We start from the raw sequence: 13,494 nt of genomic DNA, 5'->3' as shown, positions 1-13,494 counted from the left end.
GAACCCACGACATTTACACGATGGAATTTCTTGTTCTATGGCCTTCTTAACCATGGCCAGTTCAAATTCAATCATTATTGTCAAAGGCTGGAACATAGGGATTTTTTTCTTATAAACCTACCAGGAACTTCCTATAATTTTCTTGTTTTATAATGTAACAATGCATATACAAAAGGCATAATTTTACTTGATTTATGCCATGTACTGCACACAGTTGAGCAAAAATATAGGGAACAGTTTTAAAATTTCCGTCAGCACACCATTGCTCCTATTGAATTAGTATGTAAAGATTCTTTTAGGCTGCATTTGGCAATATATGTTTGAATGTTCAGAAAAAGTCATTAATGGCCAAGATAGTGATACTTATCAGTGGTTTTTAACGCTTAAGTATTTTTCGTCAACTAAAAGTAAGTCTTAGAAAATAGTTATTAACAGCTGAGATAAAGGTATATAACAAAGGTGTTTAAAGGTTAAGTATTTTTAATGAACGTTTAAAGAATGTGAATCGGATTTCGAGTAGTTTAAAGAATATCGGCTTTCGAGCGATCTGTCTTTTGAGAAATTGATAGTTCAAGAAATAATTTTTTGAGCAATTTACCTGGAACTGCTGAGACCTGGGGGTCACTACAAAAAAGCCTATAGTACAGTACTCTTTACTTTTATGCACAAAGCACGATGTAAGTGATACCCCCTACCGAGCTAAGCTAATTGAATACTAATATATTTACAAATTGGGAAATACATACTAATGGCAAGACAATGCATTAAACGAGACATTTTTGTTGTTAAATCAACCTTGTTAGGCTGGGAGGAACGTAGAGAGTAGAGGTCCCCTTTTTGTTTTTGTTTCTTTGTTGATGTCGGCTACCCCCAAAAATTGGGGGAAGTGCCTTGGTATATGTATGTATGTATAAAACTTGTCAGATATCATTTGCAAGTTTAAATAAGTTTCTACTTACTGTATATTAATTTTGCTCTTGTTTATTGCATGTTCACATCTGTTTTGCAACATTTTCACAGAACTGGACATGAAGACCATTCCCTTGAGAAAATTCTGACTAAATGAACCAGTGAACAACTGTCTTTTTTTGGCACCAAGTGAATGACTCATCCACATAAACTTTAATCAAGTTGCTCTATGATCTATGTATTGCAGAATGGTAATTATTCTTATAAAGATTGCTAATAATGTTACGATCACAGGGTATTGAAATGTTTAACCAAGCAACCGAGCTAAAATTCCCAATTTTCAAAGGAATGCCTTGCAGAGTTTGTTTTTTGTGGATCATGCACACACACACACACACACACACACACACATATATATATATATATATATATATATATATATATATAATATATGTAATATATATATATAATATATATATAGTATATGTATATATAATATATATAATATATATATATATATATATATATATATATATATATATATATATATATATATATATATATATATATATATATATATATATATATATATATATATATATATATATATATATACTGTACATATTCATATAAATAGAAAAAAATACATATACTGTGCATGCATATAATGTTAATATATATATATATATATATATATATATATATATATATATATATATATATATATATATATATATATATATATATATATATATATACATATATATATATATATATATATATATATGTATGAATGTGTGTATATATATATATATATATATATATATATATATATATATATATATATATATATATATATATATATATATATATATATATATATATATATACATACCTTCTCCCCTGCGGTCTAGAAGACTAGTCCTGTTTCAGCAGACCCTAGGCTGAAGAATAGATATTCTTCTTCCGCCTAGTATGGCGCCGATACTGAAACAAAGTTTCACCCTTGTGTGGAAGTGGCGGCAATCCTGCCGCCTTCTCCTACACTTGATACAGGACCATTTCCTGCCCCTCCATGCTCGGTACCGTCGGGTACTAACTCAAGGACCGGTGCCGCCAGGTAATACCCAGCCGGCGACGCCGGACCGTGCCGCCATGTGCTAACCTAGCCAGCAACATGCCGGCTGAACTACAGTATATGATTATACAGTAGCCAGTATATTTGCAGTATAGTATATACTGCAGACAGAAAACTATAGTATATATTATACAGTAGTTATTTTCCAACATACCTTGTGTATCCTGGCACAGACTATTGCTGAGACCAATCCTATATTGAAAGAAAAGAATTCCTTCAATACACTGATAAGTAATCAGTTAATAACTTACCCCACAATATTAAATAATTTAAGAAGGGTCAGTGTTAGTATACTTATTCTATCCCTAGAGGTTAGAACCCTTCTCTTTTGATTTTACCTTGATAAGGAAACTCTATAACCTTAATATTGGGGGAGGTCACAGCAATTGGCTGGACAGGAGACACAAGTATGTGTCTTTCCTATTTCCCTTCTAGCTTACTATCCTAAGCTATAATGGTTAAAATATCAAAAATTTTAAATAATTTTTATTTTTCCTAACATACTCACCAAGAACTACTTTTCTTGGAGTCACTTGTGATCTCTCAATCTCGACCAAGGTTTTTCCCGCCGTTACCCCCTCTACTCCATTCTATATAGGTTTACCCCCGCCGCCAGAGAATGCGCCCTGAGGGCAGGATTAGGGCAGGTCACTGCATCTCTGGGTCAGCATCCCCATTAAGTTCGGCGCTTAGCCCAACTTGGCAATGGAAGTATGGCACTCGGGGACGGAAATGAGGGCCATTACCCGAAAAGTAGTTCTCGGTGAGTATGTTAGGAAAAATAAAAATTATTTAAAATTTTTTATTTGTTCCGACACAAATACTCACCGAGAACTACTTTTCTTGGAGACTTATACTTTAGGAGGCGGGAGTGCTATTCTGCCACTTGACTCGGCACATAGTGCCTAGAGGGCTATGGAATGCGGGGCCTATCAGAGAGCGGAGTGCGGGTAACTGCGGAACCTTACGCTATTATCTAAGACTCACCTCTTAAAATTTCTTCTGGTGATTTTCTCCTGATGAAGTCGCGAAGAATTTATTCACCGTTGGGGACATCTTCTGGCCTACCGCTACACAGTTTGGAGGGCGGCAATGACTGTCCCAATGGAGAACCCGTCCAAGGATTTTCTTGAATAATCCTTGAGGTAGTGGGCAGTAAAGGTCGACTGGTGCGACCAAGTGCCTGCTTGCAGGATCTGCCCCACCGCCATGTTTCTCTCAAAGGCCAAGGAGGTGCTCAGACCCCTGATGTCATGGGGGCGGGGAGTGCCTGGCACTGCCATTTTATCCTCTTCATAGGTTCTAGCGATGACTTGTCTCAGCCAGAAGGAAATGGTGTTCTTGGAGACTTGTTTCTTATTAACACCTGTGGAAACGAAGAGGTTCTTGGTACCTGGTCGGAGATGAGCCGTCCTTTCCAGGTACTTTCTGAACGTCCGTACTGGGCATAACTTCAAGTCTTCTGTATTGCCTGTCTTGGGAATGGCCGGAATTGAGAAACCTTCAAACCTCGGGTCCCAGACTGCTGGGTTCTGAGTCTTCGCCACAAAGGAGGGTACGAACCTGAAGGACACTTCTTTCCACCCTTTGGAGTGCGCAACGTCGTAAGACAGACCATGGATCTCGCCCACTCTCTTAGCCGAAGCCAAGGCTAGCAAGAAGACGGTCTTGAGGGTGAGGTCTTTGTCCCCGATATCTTTCAGGGGTTCAAAGGGAGGACGACTTATCATTTTCAGGACCTTGGCCAGGTCCCACCTGGGCACTCTCCTAGCTTGAGGAGGGCAGGACTGCTCGAAACTCCTAATCAGCATCGCTATGTGTCTCGAGGTCCCCAGGTCGATGCCTTTCAGGAGGAAGACTTGGCCTAAGGCGGCTCGTACTCCTTTAATGGCTGGGATTGACATTCCTACTTCATCCCTAAGGTACACTAGAAACTCAGCTATGTCCGGGACCGAAGCTTTAAGCGGTCTTATGTGTTTCTCCGAGCACCACTTCGTGAAGGAGGCCCACTTCGCCTGGTATACCACGGTAGAGGATTTTCTCAGGTATAGGGACATTCTCTTAGCTGTGGCGGAGGAGTACCCCTCCTTCTTCAAGAGCCGCTCGATAGTCTCCAGGCGTGAAGGCGAAGAGAGAGAGGGTTGTCGTGGAGCCTGAGGAAGTGAGGTTGACGCAGGAGGTCTGACCTGGCGGGCAGAGGCCAAGGTGGTTGGCTCGCTAGGTCTTTTAGATCCGCGAACCACTCTCTCTCCGGCCACCAGGGCGCTACCAAAGTCATCCTTAGGTTTTGGGAGGCCCTTACTCTGTTGAGCACCTGCCTTATCAGCGTGAAGGAGGGAAAAGCGTACACGTCCAAGTTGTCCCACTTGTGCTGGAAGGCGTCTTCTAGGGCTGCCTTTTGGTCTGGTACCGGGGAGCAATAGACCGGTAGTTGGACGTTGAGCTTTGTTGCAAAGAGGTCCATCACCGGGGAGCCCCAGCGTTGAATGATGAGTCTGGCTACCTCTGGGTGTAGAGACCACTCTGTCCCCACTATCTGACCCATTCTGCTGAGGCCGTCGGCTAGCACGTTTCTCTTCCCGGGGATGAACCTTGCTAGCAGCACCACCTGCTGCTCGTCCACCCAATGTAGGATGCTTATGGCGAGGTCGCACAGTTCCTTCGATCTCATGCCCCCTTGCTTCTTTATGTAGGCTACTACCGTGGCGTTGTCGCACATTAACGCCACAGTGTTTCCCTTTAACCGACTTGCAAAGTGCAGATATGCCTTCTGGACTGCTCTTAGCTCTAGGACGAGGAGAAGAGTCCTTGGCCAAATTAGAGCGCTCAGGAGACTGATGGTGCGCAGGGCGCACAACAGAAACCGCAGGATATTCGGAGTCCACAGGAGAGCGCTGGCGAGCAATGGGGCGATGGTCATCAGAAGCGCGCTGACGAACAGGAGAGCGCTGACGGTCAGAAGAGCGCTGACGAGCAGGAGAGCGCCTGTGTGCTAACACTGCAAAAGGGCGAGCAGGGGAACGCTGGCGCGTTGGGCGCTCAACAGGCTGAAGGATGTCCTCAGGAGAGCGCTGGCGAGAAGAGGGGCGATCATCAGGAGAGCGCTGGCGAACAGGAGATCGCTGACGAACAGGAGCGCGCTGACGAACAGGAGAGCGCCTGTGCGCTAACACTGCAGAAGGGCGCGCAGGGGAACCCTGACGCGCAATGGAAGAATCCTTTTGCCCCGAAGGGACCGTTGCCCATTGGGTGACGAGGTCAGGCTGCTGGACATCTGCACCAGAAGCTGAAGGTCTGGAAGGCGTAGGAGACCGATCCCCAGGGAGGTCTAAGGAAGCTGGAGCTGCAGGCTGCTTACGGCGAGGAGAGTCCCCCTCGGAGGAAGGAGGCGAAGATTAAAAAAGGCGCCTCTTAGCACCCTTATAGGGAGACGGGAGGCCCTTGCGGCGCAGCGGACGGTGAGCCTTACGGCGAAGGCGGTCACGAGGAAGATCGTCAGGACCATCAGTCCTCCGAAGGGGAGTCTCAGTCAAAGCACTCCCCTTAGAGGGAGGCTTGGCAGCAGAAGAGCCCGCGGGACTCCCTTCCCCCTTCGAAGGATGTACGGAAGGGGGAGGAGAGCCGTCAGCACCATCATCCACAACAGTACCTGCAGAGGATTGACACGACCCGTCGGAAGCCTCTGTCACCACGACGTCGACGATAGACAGAGGATCTACCTCTGCTATCACCGGGGACTGCTTAACAGCGGCCCCTAACTGGACAAGGTCAATCAGGGATACCCTCGAGGGCAGGCCCTTAAGCCCCAGGGAAGCCCAAATCTGAAAAAGATCATCATTAGACAAATGTTCATTAGCAACAACCTCCCCCGGAGGAGGAGGGGGAACCGCCCCGCTACTATGGGAGGCGACGCCCTCTCCCCCAATCCAAGGTCGGGAAACAGAACTAGGGCCTGCGCTCCTACTCGGCGGACTCTCCTTAGGAACCGAACGAGGGGGAGCTTCGGAGGTTTGGGCGGCGAAAGAAGACTCCCGAGAGCCTTCCTCCTTCAAGGCAACCCCGGAAGGAGAACGGTCTCTCTTGGACTTCTTCTTACGCCGGCGGCCAAACCTCTCCCACTGGGAGGCAGACCACTCCCTGCACTCACTACACGTATTCTCTTTATTACACCGTCGGCCTCGACACTGCGGGCAAAGGGTGTGAGGATCTGTGTCCACGGCCGACATAAAAGTACCACAAGGGCGGCCGGCAATTCTAGGGCACTTGCGCATAGTGAACAATAAGGGTGAGGCCAACTTCAAAACACACACATACAAACTGAAAGAAAAAGCAGAAAAAGATTAAGGCTGTCAACAAGGACGATGGACAGACGTCTGTTCATCGCCGGAGCCAAAAGTGAAGTGGAGCAAATCACCGGTGTGTGGGGGGGAGGGGTAGCAAGCTATCCCTTCCCCTACCCCCGCTAACTAGCGCGGGGGTAGTTACTCCTCGTTAAAAACTATTGGCTCGTCATTTCAGCTACGCCGAAAGGTAAACCCAATGTAAATAGCGTGGTTTGTATTTCGGTTACGGAACAAATAAAAATAAAAAAAATAAATAAGCTAAGTTAGGTTAAAGTTCACTTTGTGTAAGTTAGAATAAGTTACGGTAGTGTACGTTTATCGTAGTCAACCTCTCTACCTCCTCGCCGCCCGTCCGTCTCCTCTCTGCGTAGCAAGACCAACACCTGCGCTGGACTTTCTAAGGTAAAGTCAAGCTAAAAACCCGTTTCTTATTTATTATTTCTTGATAATTATTCTTTTTCACATGTCTATTATCTAATTTAGAGTGCATATTGTCATGTGTAATTATGTGTAATAATTTATTAAGGAGTTATCATAGGTTTTTGGGCTCAACCACGGATTAATCCTATTTCAATGTATTCTTATGGGAAAATTCGTTTCTACATCTGAACATTTTCTACATCCGAAGTCGGTTGTGGAACGGATTAAATTCGTATGTAGAGGTACCACTGTAATATGCAATATGAGGTTGTTTAGGAGCACTTGCTTTAGCGAATTAAGGGATATAAAGATCAGACTTTTCTTCTGCCTTAGGATAGGTGTCTTATAGAGTGACTAAGATCGTGGCTTGCAAGAGTTGTAGGCAGAGGGATCTAAAGATATTAAGGAATTTGAGGCTCTGTAGGGTGTTTTCAAATCTGTGCTGTGCAGCGAACGTTCAAAACTCTTACTAAAAGAAAAACTATTAACACTAGACTCAACTTGGGGAGGGAGTCAGGTTATGTTTGGCAACAGGTAGGACCAAAATTACCACTGGGCTTCTGAACTTATGCACAGGATGTTAGCAATGTCAAGGTAGAGGCATGACATTAGCATCGTCATCCCAAATATAATCAATTAGCCTAGTCTTCCACAACTTTTCCACTGCACTAAAAGCAAGTTTCCTTTGTGGTTGCTTTTATCAGCAACCATTGAAACCTACTTTTCCATGAGAGAAATGCACTATTCACAACAGTTACTTAAATCACAATCCCCCCCCCACGATAAACAAAGAGAATGCATATCATGATCTAAAAGCAACTCCAGTGCACACTCCATGCAGTAATTGCTAACAAAAGCAGGGAAGACATCTTAATGTGTGGTCATAAACAAACAATCTGGATAGGTCTGATCCCAAGCCACAATACTGAGAAAGTGAGAAGACAAAGACTCTGGTGCGTTAAGTTACCACTCACTACTGAAATATTCCAGCCTTTACTATGGGCATATATTTATCATGAAAATATGAGAAAATGTTTAAATTTTCAAATATTTTTCTAGTAAACGTACAATAACCCGAGCTTCTGGAAAAGAAGCAATGTAAACATCAGGAGGAGTTCATAGAAATATGTTAAGGTTGAGAAGGTTATGCTTGTTAGATGTTTTAGCTATGCAACTCAGATAAGCTCCATCTAATCAAATGGTCCAATATACAGCCCTAAGCTTGATTTTCTGTGAGCAAAACCTTTGTATGGCTGCCACTTTAGAAGAGGCATTGCTGTTGGCAAAAACAAAACATGCAAACATGACTCTCATCTGAATGTGTTGGATATAAACTTATTTAATTTTTGATCACTGATCTGGATATTAATTTCTGGTACTATCATTCAATCAGCTAAATGTGTATGCTTTCTTTCTTCATAATTCTAACAATCCTTGACATTCTAATTTTCCCATTCTACACCTTTCTTTATGTAATACAATGTATGCCACTTGATTCTAACCATCAAACCTTTTCTTCTGGGAGGATCAATACTAAATTATTCTATTAAAATTTATTCTGACTGCAACCAAAATGTAGAATAATCTTTCTAACCATGTACAGCAATTGAATTAAGTGAAACTTCATAAGTTCAAACGTGGTGCAAATGCTGTTTAGTTCAGGCTACAGTGACCCCTCACCACTTCGCGCTTCGACTATCGCGGACTTAGTGCATCGCAGGTTTTTTTTGTCGAAAAATAAAAATTCAATAACACCGCCGTATTGCGAAAAGCAGCCATGTTTAATCTTGATGAGCGAAAGAAATGGCTTCCCGGGCTGGCAGACAAGGAGAGAAGCTTGCTCTTATACCCACTAGAAGTCAGACAAGGCACGTGATTGGTTACCGGTGCAAGATCGACGAATCAGAGCACAAGTGGATGTATCCTGTGAGCTGATTGGCTGTGTAACATCGCATCCTTTCCCAGCATCTTCCCTTGGTGTATCCCGCCGCTCTGCCAGTCTCTCGTTCACGCTACACTGTACTCTTACAAGTATCTCACGTTCGAAGTGTTCTGTGATTCATTTAACTTTCGTGAAGCTATTAAAATGCCTGCTAAGCACCGTGCCTCTATGAAAGATTCCTCTAGTGAGCCGAAAAGGAGGAGGAAGATGATGACAGACACTGAAAAGATAAAACTTTTAGATATATTGAAGGAAAGCAGAAGTTAAATGACGGTGGCACGCCATTATAGCATGAACGAATATACTGTGCACTATATAAAGACAGATGAAGTGAACATCCGCAGAACTGCGACATTTACGTTTAACAAAGAAGCGAAACATGTGGTAATGCCGTGTAATAAGCAAATTGTTAAGATGGAAGCTGTATTAGCCTTGTGGATTATAGATTATAAGAAAAAAACATGTTTGGATACTAATATGATCAGGACAAAGGCCAAGTCTCTCTTTGATCAAACCTTGCCCGATGATAACAACAAAGAAGAAGAAGCCAATGAAGATGATGCTGACAAACCACAGCATACTAGCACTATGACGAGCGATTCGCTGCCTCGAGAACGAGGCTTTACTGCCAGCAAAGGCTAGTTCGATAAGTTTCAAAAGCGATAAAGCCTCAAAAGTGTGCCTTTGTATGGCGAGGCTGCTTCTGCCGACACCGATGCTGCCCATCGTTACATGGAGGCTGAATTTCCAAAAATGATCAAGGATGGCCAGTGCCTTCCCAAACAAGTTTTCAACATGGACGAGACAGGTCTTTTTTGGAAGAATGCCATCACGTACATTCCTCTTCAAGGATGAAGTGCACAGACCAGGTTACAAGGTGCACAAGGACCAAGTCACACTTACCATGTGTGGTAATGCTGCAGGCTTTATGATGAAGCCAGGCCTTATTTATAAGGAAAAAAATCTACAGGCCTTGAGAAAAATAAAAATAAGGCTATGCTCCCCATCTACTGGATGAATAACACAAAGGCCGGGATAACTAAAGCCCTGAAAGCCGACTGGTTCATTCACTGCTTTGACCCTGAGGTAAAGCTGTATCTGGCTGAGAAGGGCCTCCCTTTCAAGATCCTTCTCTTGATGGACTGTGAAGGAGGCCATGCAACAGACCTGCAGTATGATAGGCTGCAGGTCGAGTTTCTGCTCTCTAACACCACAGCGCTTATACAGCCGATGGATCAAGGGGTCATTCGTGCACTTAAAGCACTCTACACTCGTGCCATGATGGAGGGCCTCATCGCGGCAGTTGACGACGACAACGAAGAAGGCTTCACCTTGAAAAAGTACTGGCACAAGTACAACATTGCAGGCATTGGAATAAATGAAAACAGAAACCATCAGTTCAAGTTGAAAGAAATCATGGCCTGCTGTTGTTCATGATTACGCAGGCTTCACTCCTGACGAAATCCATCACTCGGCAGTGGAGAAGGCGGTGACGCTGGCCAGCATAATTAAGGATGAAGGATTTGCTAACAGCCTTATCGAGGCCCATTCAGACCCGCTGACAGACGAAGACCTCCTTGAAATGATAAAGTCAGCAAGTTAAGAAGAGAGTGAAGAAGAGTAAGACGAAGAAATGAAGAAGACTGGCTTTACTCTGGAGAACTTGCAAGATATATGCAATATGGCAAGGGCATTGGAACACATTACACAAGAAGTTGATGAGAACATGGTTCGAGCTATCGAGTTTTGCAACCGTGTTGATGGGGTTATGGCATTATACAAAGGTATTTTGCAACAAAAGAAAAAGCAACGACAGCATCTACCCATCACCATGTTCTTGACAAAGTTTAAAAAGCCAGCTTCCCTGTCAGCGCCTGCAGCAGAAGAGCCTTCGGGTGAACATCGACCCTCTACAAGTGGGGTGCTCTCTCACAAGTACATGACGACGACCCAGCGTCGATATCTGATGATGATGAGGTGCTTCCAGAACAGCTTTAAAGGCCTCATTATACCTGTGCAGTAACACCATCATCATCATTCATCATCACATTCATCGAAGTGTACAGATCTGTCATTGTCTTCAGCCTTATCATCGTCATCATCATTTGCAAGGTCGTCGTTGTTATTACAGCTGAAGATACTGTCATTGGTGAGTGTTAGAACACCATAATATCGTATCTGTGAGTGTGTGTTTGTGAATGGTTTGTATGCAGCAATTAAAAACTGTAGATCTATGTAAAATATACAGGCGAGTTAATGTATATTATTTGTAGATTTATATAAAATATTTGTGAATGAATGTAGCATACATTACAGCACTGTACTGCAATGATTTTATACTTTAAATACAATAGATTTAAGCATAATATACTATACAGACAGTCCCCAACTAACGAACACAATAGGGACCGAGAGTCTGTTCGTAAGCTGGATTGTTCGTAAGTCGTTAGTGTTAAATTTTGGTCTAGGGTAGGCGTAACCTAACTCAGATGTCTACGATTTTCAGCCGTGGAAGTCAACAAATAGCCCCATTTCATATAAAATAGGTTATTACAAATATTTTACTTTACCATATTACAGTAGTCTGTATAATACTTTAAAGTTCAGTACAGTATGTTGTTTTATTATCCTGCACTGCACTCTACATAATAGAAACTTGCACAAACAATCGGCCATACATATGCACTGCATTTCTGAATCAGCGGACTTAAAGTAAAATTGTAGTAAATATAGTGTACTGTACATTTAGTACAGTACTGTACATTAATTCCTTTTTAAATAAATGTACTGAAAGCTATTTTATTGTTCCATTACCCATTTTTTTTTTTTTGGCTAGAAACTTACGTAAACAAGCGGCCATTTGCATTATGTACTATACTGTAATGTTTACCTTTTCATGCTGATCAAATCAGCTGACTTGTACCATACTGTATTTACTGTATGTAACAGTACAGTATTGTGCATATAACTAATTCATGGTTGTTTTGGTATTGTTAAATAAAATGCAGGTTAGTTTACCGAATTGTTTTATTTTAATTTTGACCGACGGAATCATTCTTTGTAGAGTATACGTCACGTATCTTGTGACGTCATGTATTTGGCGGAAGCGCGCTGACAAACCAAATGATTTCCTTTCATTATGTTGCCGAGTAATCTTATTACAGCATTCCCATAATTGAAACACCGAGTAACAATATCAAGTGTTTTAGCAGTCTGTATCATTAGTTATGAGATTAGTACAACTTACCGTAAAGTTAAGAAAAAAAAGTCTGATGACTTTATATTTATTCTGGCGGAAGGCGAGAGGCAAATCAAGTGATTTTCTTCCGATCTGTTACTATTCCCATAATCGAAACATCGAATAAGGATATAAAGAATTTTTTAATAATTTTCAAAGAAATATGAAGATTTAACTGCATTAAAAATCAAAATATGGGGGGGAGAGAGAGAGAGAGAGAGAGAGAGAGAGAGAGAGAGAGAGAGAGAGAGAGAGAGAGAGAGAGAGAGAGAGAGAGAGAGAGGGGGGGGGTGCGTATTCCGTGTATAACAAATAATAAGGTCTATCAACGAACTGTATGGAAAATGTGATACCCTATAATATATTGGCACTGTTGTAATATTCACTATGAAGAGATTTCGAATATCAAGAAAATAATATAAATCAGGGTTATTCGTACTATATGTGCGCATAATCGTAATACTGCAGCATCACCTTGAGATCAGCTGATCTCCCAACCAAAAGTAAATCAAAAGTAATTGTTGATTATTGAAATGCTCAAGAAATTAAAAAAAAAATATGATTGTGCTTTAATAAACCACAATTAAACACAATAATGTCTAATGAAATATGAAGGCTTAATATTGAACGAAAAATTTAATACTGTATGAAGCTTTAGAATTAACTACCCGTATGCGATTGACAGAGCGAGCACACACACACACACACAGAAAGAGCTACAACGATTTCGCATGATACCTAATAATAAGAACTAGGGAAACTGATTTTCTGTAACATATTGGCGCTGATGTAATATTCATCTTGAAGATATTTCTAATATGTTAAGAAATAAAAAAAAATGCCAAAAGTCTGATGACGTTATATTTCTTCTGGCGGAAGGCGAGAGGCAAATCAAGTGGTTTTCTTCCGATCCGTTATTATTCCCATAATTGAAACATCGAATAAGGATATAAAGGATTTTTTAATAATTTTCAAAGAAATATGAAGATTTAACTGCATTAAAAATCAAAATACGAGAGAGAGAGAGAGAGAGAGAGAGAGAGAGAGAGAGAGAGAGAGAGAGAGAGAGAGAGAGAGAGAGAGAGAGAGAGAGAGAGAGAATTTAAACTTGCGATGAAATCTACGGATGTTTACGAACATGTTTGGACTTCTGTCAATTTGTGTTCGTATCTCCGGATGTTCGTAACACGGATGTTCGTATCTTGGGGAGCGTCTGTACATATACTGTACATAACATAAATACATACAGTATTTTAAACATTCTTGTACCAACACACAATAATTATGGGGGAGGGTCCCAATCCTACTTCGCGGATTTTCACCTCTTCCGGGTGGGTCTCTGGTCCCCATTAACTGCGATAAATGAGGTATCACTGTAGTTCCATAGTTTATGTTATAGTATTTACAAGTTATTTATATTAATTTGTTTTACTTCTTGTTATTTCCTAAAATAGTTTATTCTTTACAACTCCATTTCTTTCTATTTTGGGCTACTTTCCCTATT

At 41.8% G+C, this 13,494-nt stretch overlaps 2 protein-coding genes across 2 annotated transcripts in view; both read right to left on the bottom strand.

Annotated features, from left to right (window-relative positions):
* LOC137629445 (protein phosphatase 1 regulatory subunit 16A-like) overlaps positions 1-13,494 on the bottom strand; it is a 423,268-nt gene that overhangs the window by 322,498 nt on the left and 87,276 nt on the right. The gene's annotated exons all lie outside the window — the stretch shown is intronic.
* The window catches only part of LOC137629444 (negative elongation factor B-like), a 48,480-nt gene that overhangs the window by 33,849 nt on the left and 1,137 nt on the right, over positions 1-13,494 (bottom strand). The gene's annotated exons all lie outside the window — the stretch shown is intronic.

Source organism: Palaemon carinicauda, chromosome 37 (genome assembly GCF_036898095.1).
Source record: "Palaemon carinicauda isolate YSFRI2023 chromosome 37, ASM3689809v2, whole genome shotgun sequence".
Classification (NCBI taxonomy): domain Eukaryota; kingdom Metazoa; phylum Arthropoda; class Malacostraca; order Decapoda; family Palaemonidae; genus Palaemon; species Palaemon carinicauda.
Note: the sequence above shows the minus strand (reverse complement) of the source record. Positions and strands in the feature narration are given on the sequence as shown.